Raw genomic sequence first — 10,828 nt, forward strand, 5'->3', positions numbered from 1 at the left:
TAGGGTAAGGTTCTTTTCCCTCAGGGGATGCTTCTCCTAGGACTTAATTCTCTTTCAGCAGGAGGATCCACCCAAGGGCAGAGTCCCATGAATGTGTTTCTCTTCTCCTCAGCCAGCAAACATATAAGAATTCATAATATTAATTATTTTGTATGGACACAATAAGAGATGCATTAAAGCTTATAGAATTGCTCTCCTGGGGCCATCTCAATCTCAGACTACAGTGCTCAGGCCAGATCAGTCTTTCCTATCCCTGGCAGGGTCCCAGTCTCATAATTACTATTGGATCATGACAGCATTTGTCTATGATCAAGCTCTTAACTTATAGTTAAGAATTAGGCACTTTGGCCAGGCCCATCTCGATGCCAGGGTAGCACATAACTCACTGCTTGCCCTGGATCCTTCCCGTCCCACGTCGGGGACCCTACTTTGGGGTGCTAGGAACTGAGGGCAACTGAGGCTTAAGTGGAGAAAGCAGATGCCCAGGAGGGAATATCGAGGCCAATTAAGTCTTAAGTTATAAAAACATAATATTGTCTTCTTGTGTCTATACAAAAAAGACATAGCTTTAAAGTAAATTATTCAAAAGGCATAAAGAGGAGAGAAAGGCAATGTTATAATATTCAGTGTCCTAGGAAGTTCTGACCTTACCAATTAACAGAGTTTGATTAAGGGAAGAGCAGATAAACTGGTAGAAATGGTTATAGATAAACAAAGGAATGGGAGTGACTTGGAGCACTTTGATGGGTGTGACTGATAAACCTAAGCTCCTAGTGGCAAGGGGGAAAGGACAAACCAATGATATCCAACACTGATCCCCAACTTTCAGTGTCTCAGGAGGGGTGACCCGAATTGAGGTTGATCCATGGTAACCCTTAATGAGAAATTCGTTATGAGTCATATCTGCAATGGCCTCTGTATGGAGCTTCAGTGATGGAGATAGAACCTGGGGGAGTGATACTGTCTCCAGGGCGAGGTTCTGAATCGAGGGGACCATAGGGCACCAGGCCTTTGTCTGAGGATCGCGTGGGGGTGGGGAAAAACTCAGTGCTGGAATTGGTGCCTATAATGACGGTAACTTTGTACATGATTTACATGAAGAACTGTTGGCACAGAGTTCCAGGTGTGATGGGGAAGAAATACCAAGTCAGAGGGGCTGGAGTGATAAAACAGCAGGAACAGTGCTTGCCTTGTACACGGCTACCTGGGTTTGATCCCCAGCATACCCTATAGTCGCCCATGTTCCACTAGGAGAAACTGCTAAGAGCAGAGCCTTGGCTGACCTGTCTGTGCACAGAAGCCCCTGTTGGTGACCCAAGTACACCTCATGGGGTCGGAATCCCTTTCTCATGGCAGTCGTGTAGATGAGGGTCATGTGTGAGGGGGAGGACAGTGATGGCCACAAATAATTCCATGTCCCTCCACCCTTCACGACTCCACTCCTAGTCCCACCTATCACGTGTGGGGCTGAGGGGAGAAGACTCAGTCTCAGAGAAGGAATTTTGAGGCTCTGACACCTGAGCAGGTGCTACAAGGGCCCAGAACAAGGACAAGGGAACAGAGACCCCAGGTGGGCCTGGAGATTGGGCTAAAGTCTTTGTGAACACTGAGGAAAATGTAGGCAGGACTGTCCATACTGATCAGAAAGGTATAGTTAATATTTTGACTCTGATTGGAAATCACATTTAAAAGTAAAATCAAACAAACGAACAAAGAAAAACCCAATCAGTTTTAAAGATTTTACATGGCAAGGCAAACTACACTAAGGTAAAAAGATTACAGACGAGAAGGGAGGAAATGTTTACCCATCACACATCATAGTTATAACCCTAGTATCTAAGATACTACGGCACTCACAAAGCTCACAGCAGGAAATCCCTGACTGTAAATCCCCCTTCATAACATGCTGTGGGGACATGCACAGAGACTGCCCTAGAGGCAACATCCCTGCGGGCTGTAGGCATAAGAAGTGTTTATCTGCACTGACTGTCAGGGAAATGTCAATCAGAAGGACAGTGGTGGGTCCTCTCAACCCACTGAGAATGGCCACTATTGAGACTGGCGACAACCAGTGTGGGCTGGGATATCCCCAACAATGGATGTGGTCTCAAGGTTGGTTTGGAATGTCAATGTTTGGTTCTAATCATGAAAAATTGTAATATTTATATTTTATAATATGGTAGTATCTAATCATGAAAAAAGTAATATTAAAAAATAATATTTTAATAAAAATAATAAAATAGTAATTTTTCCAAAAAAAGTGAAACAAAGTTTCCAGAATATGAATAGTTTTGTAACTGTGATTAATGGTACTTAAATGAATAGTTTCTATATGACCAAGTGTTTTCACCCAGATAACTACACCCGAACTGAAAACATTAATTTGAGAAGAAATATGTGAATATATGCTGTTGTAGTGCTTACATTAATGGCAGAGACATGAAAACTATCCTAATTATTCATAACAGGCTGCCTGCTATGTTTCTAACTGAGTGCTATGTTTCTTACCTCCTATGTTTCTTACCCAGAGTGATCATTGCCAACTATCATTACCATAGTGGTTCCTTCTCTATCCCAACTACCTTCCTTCCCAGCACCTGAGGCAGGCTCCCAACAGTGGACAAATCCTCCTGGCCCATTTCTACTGTCCTTGGGTATTAGTCTCATACTATGTTTTTTTTTTTTTTTTTGGTTTTTGGGTCACACCCGGCGATGCACAGGGGTTACTCCTGGCTCTTCACTCAGTAATTACCCCTGGCGGTGCTCAGGGGACCATATGGGATGCTGGGATTAGAACCCGGGTCGGCCGCGTGCAAGGCAAACGCCCTACCCGCTGTGCTATCACTCCAGCCCCTCATACTATGTTTTTTTATGTCCCACAAACAAGTGCAGTCATTCTATGCCTGTCCCTGTTTTTCTGACTCATTTCATTCAACATGATATTCTCTATGCATCCATTTATAGGCAAATTTCATGACTTCATTTTTCCTGGTGGCTACATAGTGTAGATGTACCATAGTTTCTTTATCCAGCCATCTGTTCTTGGGCACTTGGGTTGTTTCCAGATTCTGGCTATTGTGAATAGTGCTGCAATAAACATAGAAGTGCAGATGGCATATCTGTTGTGTTTTGTACTCCTGGCGTATATTCTCAAAAGTGGTATTGCTAGATCATATGGAAGCTCAATTTCTAGTGTTTTGAGGGATGCCCATATTCTCTAAAAAGGCTGGACCAGTCAGCGTTCCCACCACCAATGGAGATTCCCTTTCTCCCCAAATCCACTCGAGTACTGGCTGTTCTTGTTCTTTTTTTTAAATTTTATTTATTTATTTATTTATTTTTGCTAAAAAAAAGATGGCACATATTCCACCACCAAGAATCACGTAATCAGTGGAATCAGTGGAATATGTGCACTGGTGAAGGGATGGGTGTTTGAGCATTGTATAACTGAGACTTTAACTTGAACACTTTGTAACTTTCCAAATGGTGACTTAATAAAAGAATTAAAAAAAAAAGAAAGATCTTAGACTCATTATGGAGTCTCTTAAAAACTCATAAAACACGATAATAGCCCAAATATACACAAATCATTTCAAAGCACGCAATCTGAACATACAGAAATTGACTCTGAGAGGTATGTACATTAACATCCAAAAATTATTTTTGTTTTTTAATTAGTGAAACAAACTTAAATATTAAACAAAAGCTTAAAGTTACTGCTCATGTACATACACAAATTACCTTCTGTAACTGAAAAATGCAAATTTTAGCAGTGGCTTTAATAAATCTTTAGACAAATACACGAGTACTTTAGAATTAGGAATAGTTATGTTGTGTATTTGATGGTAAATAAAATTTTCTGTAAATAAGTATGGCGTCTTTTAAATGTTTAAATAACATACAATTAAATTAAGAAATCGGATTTTTCAAAAAGAAACAAACAATAAAGAGCATAAAAAAATGGCATTCTGGAGTGCGGCTGCGCCAGCCCAAAACTCCAAGTGGTCCCGGCCGCCGGAAGTCACGCCCTCGACCCACCCTCGGTGCCATTTTGCCAGAATGCACAGAGAAGCGGCAGGTATTCTGGTGAGCAACGCAGCCCGGACAATGCTCCGGACACGAATCGGGGCCAGCAACACTGGGGACCCAGAGTTACTGGGTTCTTGTCTCACTCACGGAAAAGAATTTCAGGAGTAGACAAGCAGTGAAGTAAACAGATTTTATTCAGAGGTTTCTGAGGGAAGGAGGAAGGGATAGGTGGCACTCAGGACTCACTCCCGGCAGTGCTCGGGGACGCTACGGGGCTCTGGGGATCAAGCCTGGGTCGCCCGCGTGAGAGGCAAACGCTTTGCCCGCTGGAATCTCTGCCCCGCTTTTCCAAACGGTTTCTGAGGAGAAGCTGATGTCCTCAGCTCCTCTGTTCACACTGCCTTTCACGCCAGCTGGGGGGTGGGGGTCTCGCTTGCCAGGGCCGAGGGGGCAGAGTCTAGATGGCTCCTGGGGGTGTGGCCCCTCGCCCTGGGGGCCTGGGGGTGTGGCCCCACTTGGCAGCCTCCTGGGGGCGTGGCCTCGCCTGTAGCCTCCCGGGGTGTGGCCACGCGTGCCTCACGTGTGCCCCCTGGGGGTGTGCCCTCGCCCGTGCCCCTCCTCGCGGCCCTCCCTATTTCCGGCGCCTGTAGCCTCCCGGGGTGTGGCCACGCGTGCCTCACGTGTGCCCCCTGGGGGTGTGCCCTCGCCCGTGCCCCTCCTCGCGGCCCTCCCTATTTCCGGCGCCTGTAGCCTCCCGGGGTGTGGCCACGCGTGCCTCACGTGTGCCCCCTGGGGGTGTGCCCTCGCCCGTGCCCCTCCTCGCGGCCCTCCCTATTTCCGGCGCTCGTGCAGGGGAGGAGACGGCCGTGACTGGGGGTCTCTGCGCCCGATCGTCCGTGTAGTTCGGTTCCGGCTGTTCCTCTGGGAGGGTCGCAGACTCGGTGAGCCCGGGCCAGGTTTCCCTCAGTGCCGGGTGTTGTCTCCCGTCTCACCTCAGCGCCCTTCGCCCTTCGCTGCCGACTCTTCCCGCAGACGCAGCGCGGGGGCGTTTGGCGTTTCCCTCACGTGCCGCCCGGAGAGGGGCGCTGCTTTGGCCAGGCAGGCGGGTCAGGCGTCTTTCCTGTCTCAGCGCTGGCCAGTGATGCCTGGCTGTGTTCACCACTGCTGGGAACTGTCCCCTGCCTTTTAATTTTTTTGAATTAAGCTCTTATTTTTATTTTTAATTAATTATTCATTTTAAGAAACCGACTCAGTGAGATACGCATGCAAAGTTGTCAATGATTGGATTTCAGTCATGAAATCCTAATGTTCCGACACCACCAGTGTACGCTTCTCACCACCACTGTTCCCAGTTTCCCTCCTCAGGGCCGGGTGCACTTGTGTGCACCAGAAATGTGCCTTGCCTGATCTTTGTGTTCTTTCGTCACTAGGTTCCATTGGAAGCTGGGATGGGCACCAGAAGATGATGTCAGAGCTCCCGAGCTTCTGAGGTAGGACTCCTGCTCGCTTATTACTCCTCTTTAGCATAGCAACCGGTGTTACTGTAAGACGATCATTATTGCCCTTTCTTAGCATAAGTGTCTCAAGGGAGCAACTCTAAAAGGTCATGGAGTGTTGAAGGGAGCACTCGTTCTCAGACTGCATTCATTTTAGTGTCAGTGAGCTAAAAATTCAGTTACTCACGTGCAATACGTGACAGGATTGTAGAGTACTAGTTAGCTTCACCCTGTCTGAGACAGTGACTAGTGCTCACTGTCAGATGGAGGGTGGCATGTCCTCACACACTGCTCTGCCTCTGCACAGTCATTGACAGTCATAGGAGTATACAGATCTGAGAGCACTGGGTGACCACCCCCCTCCCACAAAAGGTCTGAAGGAGAAATCCACAGAAATGGAGTGTGCTGGGCATCATGCCAGTGACCACTTGCAGACATCACTCTGGCTCTTACAGGCACATCCCTGACCATATCCATCCATGGGTTTTCAGCAACCATTACATGCCTGTTTTCTAGGTTTTACTGTCGGCCTCCAGAACCCCGACATGCATGCATGGCTTGATGTTCATCATGTTCCACCATAGACCCACATGACTGCTCCTGCTCCTGCTCCTGTTAGCTTCCAGCTCCAGCGTGCCTGAGGTGCTGTGCAGAGGTGAGTCATCGCCGATCACACACAATGCACGTGTGTCGTATCACAGGCTCATTTTCACATCACGTGGAAAAGTTGTCATTGCATTCAACTGTGGTTAATCTTTTCCAGTTTTTACAATGGCTAACGATGATTCAGGAGTGAAGTTTCTCTTTATACGGTGAAACGTGTGTAATGTACAGAACCTGACCTCATGTTTTCTGTGTGTGTTGACATTGCTATAGAACATGATAAGAGATTAGATTCTAAGAAATCCACCATTGGCAGCATTAAGGAGTAACAGTTACCAGGCTCTACCCTTTTCCCTAAATTCCTGGTACTATGGGACCAGACCTACGCGTTAGGGGGTGCTGTTTGTCTCTTGGCCACCAGATCACCCAGTTTCATCCTTTATTTATGTCCTCTGAATAGCACTGGGGTGCAATTCTGAGCATATGCACAGGGTCAGGCATTGAGCCCCTGGGGTATACTCCAGAAATGCCTCCTAAGGCACGATTATGGGCTTCTGCTTCCCTCCAGGGGCTGCAGTTGGGCCCATGGTGGCCCCAGGGCACGCTTGGTTGCCTTATCACTGGGACACAGGGAGCACAGGGCAGGCAGTTCAGGGACCCCCAGGCTGGCACATTGCATTGCTGTGCCAGATACTTCCGTCTGGATCTTGTATGTGCAAGGGCTGTGCCCTTTTGCTGAAGTGGATTTTTTTTTTTGGTATATTTACCCTTCCTTGATTTTATTATTATTTTTAAAAAAATTTATTTATTTATTTACTTATTTTTGCTTTTTGGGTCACACCCAGCGATGCTCAGGGGTTACTCCTGGCACATGCACTCAGGAATCACCCCTGGCGGTGCTTGGGGGGACCATATGGGATGCCGGGGATCGGACCCAGGTCAGCCGCGTGCAAGGCAAACGCCCTACCTGCTGTGCTATCGCTCCGGCCCCTATTTTTTTATCTTATTTTATTTTATAATATATATATATTTAAATTTACTTATTTTTAGTGAGTTGTCACAGTGAGCGTACAGTTACAGATTTATGCATTTTAGTCCTCTTGTTTCCCTGATACAAAGTTTGAGAACCCATCCCTTCACCAGTGCCCATTCTCCACTACAAATAAACCCAGCATCCCTCCCACTCCTTTTCATTATATTTGTTATTTTTAATTTTTTTTTATTTTTGTGTCACACCTGGCAATGCTCAGGGGTTATTCCTGACTCTGCCCTCATGAATTACCCCTGGCAGTGCTCAGTAGACTGTATGTGATGCTGGGAATGGAACCTGGGTCAGCCGTGTGCAAGGCAAATTCCCAGACCACCGTGCTATCGCTCCAACCCCTTACCCTTGATTTTAAATGGATGAGGGTCCAGGCAGCATGCACTGCATCTTGCAGGAGGTCGAGATTTTATCCCTTCAATAACTTCATAATTCTGAGCACAGATCCAGGTGTTACCCTGAGGGCTGGTAGGTGTATGTGTGCTTTGAGTGCAAAGCCAAGCTAAAATAAATGGATTTCTTTTCCTTTTCTCCCTTTTTTTTCTCTTTGGGTCACACCCGGCAATGCACAGCGGTTCCTGGCTCTGCACTCAGGAATCACTCCTGGTGGTGCTTGGGGGACCCTATGGCATGCTGGTAATCGGCCAATGCCCTCCCGGTTTTGTTATCTCTTCAGCCCCCTTTTCCATTTAATTTTATTCAATTTTTTCCCCCTTGTACTGCAGAACTTATGTTTGCTTCTCTCATTGCTGACTGAATGCTAGTGCGGATTTTGTAGCTCCCGCTTTCTCCACAGGCCCATTGTTTTGCATTTCCTCTCTGGAAGCATTGATGCGGTCAACAGCCGAGTACAGCTCCTTTCCCACTGTTTGATTCTGTCCAGGGTGGAGATCTTGAGACTGCTAGTCAAATGATAGAGGCATAAATAGGACCTGTCTACATTTCCTTAAGCAGCATGGCCATCCTTGCTTTGTCTGTTGCGTGTGCTTTGCATAGTCTGCTGCTGTATGATCTTATCTCAGGTGTCTTTGTTGGGCAACAATAGAGCTTGACTGAACCAGGTATTGTTACCAATATTTGTCCTTCATTGACTTTGAAATTGTTATGATGCTCAGGTAGCTGTTATGAAATTATGGATATGACTTACAGTCCTTTTGCAGTATTTATTGCCTTGCTGGATTCTTTATTTGCTTATAAAGCCATCCATCTGAATGGTCCAGTCTGCTGCGATGTACTATTACTGTACACTTTTAACCGTTGCAGAGTCCTTTTATTGTGAAGTTCACCTCATGACTGGCAGTTGTTCAAATTGTTGTACCGTGCTCCTTTAGCAATAGCCCTGCACTTTAGCTCTGTGTGTTTTTGCTATGACGGTGGTGTTTCTGCTGTGTGCAATACCCTATGTCACTGTGAACCTGATTCTTCTAATTTTCCTCCTGCTGGTTTGTCGAAGGACTAGAATGTACTCCCTGTCTTTTGAAGTACTTTGGCTGATTATTACCCTGAGTAGCAAATCCCCAGAACACACTCACAATCGGAGGTTCGCTTACTGTTTTAGCAGGGATCCACTCCTACAGTTTTGGGTCTTCACAGTTTACTGTGGTTTTCTGATTAGATTTTGTATCAGACAGTTGAGGCATTTTTCTGGTGCATTTTTCTGGTGCCAGTAGCCTGGGACCAGTCGAAGGTGAAAAGGCTTTGAAGCAGTAACACGACGAGGATTCAGGAAAGAGACAGAAATAAGAGAGAAAAAGCATGGGGTCAGGGGCCTCATGAACTGAGGAGGCCCTGGATGTTAGCAAGCACAGATGTTCTCACAAATTCAGTCCTCACATAAAATGCATTTGCAGAAATTACCATTTGTCTAGCAGGCTGCCGGACACAAGAGTAAGTCATGATTCATTCTCGTGTCTATGCTTTTTGAAAACATAGCATATGAAAAATATGTTATACACTCTGCAGCACTTCCTTTGCATGTCCATGGCAATGTCCATGGCATGTCTGTGTCCCTCTGGTGGCTCTTGGTTGGACGTCACATCAGACGGTCTGCTATGGCATGCCATGTTGTTATTGTCCAGAATTTGCTTTGTGGTCTGTGCCATTTAGATTTTGTGGCTCAATTTAAGTTTTAATGGCTTGATTTCTGACAGACGCACGCAGGGCGTTACTGCACCTATGCCGTGTAGTGGCAGTGCTTTTCCCACTGCAGCCACACAGCCCAAGTCCACCTAGTGTCAGATCAGAAACATGCCTGCATCCTTGTCTCAGGAAATCGTACTTCATTTTTCCCTAGTGCTGTGTTCCTGTATGTGCATTCTTGTGGTACATGTCAGTGTGACACATGATTTACTAATGATGATTGACTAGCCACACATGCACACACCTGCATGTAGAGACATGGAGCTTTGTTTTATTCTTAGTTACTTGCACGTGTACTTGCTGGCATGTATAAGCATGTATAAACCTCTCCCCAATGCTTTGTTTCCTGGGTTTGGGTGCAGGGCGTTTTAGGGGTTGCATACTGTTTGCTGGGTGTGACACAGCTGTCCTACACTGCTGATCATCATTGAAAATAGATCATCTTTCCCCACAAGGAGCTTCCTGGGAAGCACCACCTGTATTTCATGACCATGAGTCCTGAACAGCTTTTCAGGACTTAGCAACTCCATGACAAAGCATGCTTTGAAAGACCACTGTCAGCACATGTAATATGTTGCAAAAAATATATGCACTATATATGCAGAAATACATGCAATATTTCTGATGGATTTCCACTTTCACATGGATGCTAAGTGAGTCTCAAGTTTCTTTTGGGCTCTCCAGACTCGTTGCATTCATGTGTGGATTTGCCACCCTTGCTCATGTGGCACGCTGTACTTTTTCTCCATGTATTATCCAAGTGTGCTTTTATTCTCTACTGAGACTGTATTAGTAGTTGCAGCAATGCCAGTGTTTGGATTGTCTGCTACTGCATTCATCCTGAAAGATGGTTAGTTCTTATGGACTGGTTCTCTCAATGTGTGGCTTTGCAAGTTTTCTCCCTTTTCTGGCCTTACAAGTGGGCCAGTGAGGAAGTCCCAGTGAGGGAGAGGAAGTGAACTGGGGGACACGGGAGGCCCCTGTTTTCAGGGCATTAGTCGGTCCTTGAGAAGGTGCATTCATGATGACATTCTGTAAGGTAGGCACACAATCGATTAGTGTTCAGAGTATTCACTGTCAGTAAGAACACTCGGGAGGCCTTTATTTCTCTTCTCAGTTTACTCTGTGCCTTTTGTCACTTTGGGTAGGTGCTGCAAGTTATGTGTGTGTGGTCAAGTCTGTGGTCTGTGGATGGACATTTCAGTCCCTGTTGCTCTGTTTGGCATTCTGGTAGTAACTCGGGAAGGCCTCTGGTGAGTGAGTGGAAGAGTGTTGGCTGGGTTCCTCTTCTGACCTCAGCGCTGCCTTGTGGACACTTGCATGTCTGCTGTGATGTTGGCCATTGGCTTGTATTCCGGACTCCCTGGAGAAGCTGGACTTTGTGTGGTCGGGGTGCTGTTGCAGTGTGTCTTTTACCACCAACACATGGTGTCGGGTGACGAGCAGGCCACCCACACACCATCGCTGGGTGTGTTTTGAGGAGACTAATAAAAGACTACAACACCTGTGCCTGGGTCTT

General features: G+C 46.3%; 1 long non-coding RNA gene across 1 annotated transcript; it reads left to right on the forward strand.

The window, feature by feature from the left end:
* The first annotated feature begins 4,890 nt into the window (after positions 1-4,890).
* On the forward strand, positions 4,891-6,129 carry LOC129399628 (uncharacterized). Its single transcript, XR_008627206.1, has 3 exons — positions 4,891-4,970; positions 5,460-5,519; positions 6,042-6,129. It is a non-coding gene; the product is annotated as an uncharacterized LOC129399628 (long non-coding RNA).
* The last annotated feature ends 4,699 nt before the right edge of the window (positions 6,130-10,828 follow it).

The sequence above is a fragment of the Sorex araneus genome, chromosome X, assembly GCF_027595985.1.
Source record: "Sorex araneus isolate mSorAra2 chromosome X, mSorAra2.pri, whole genome shotgun sequence".
NCBI classification, from domain to species: domain Eukaryota; kingdom Metazoa; phylum Chordata; class Mammalia; order Eulipotyphla; family Soricidae; genus Sorex; species Sorex araneus.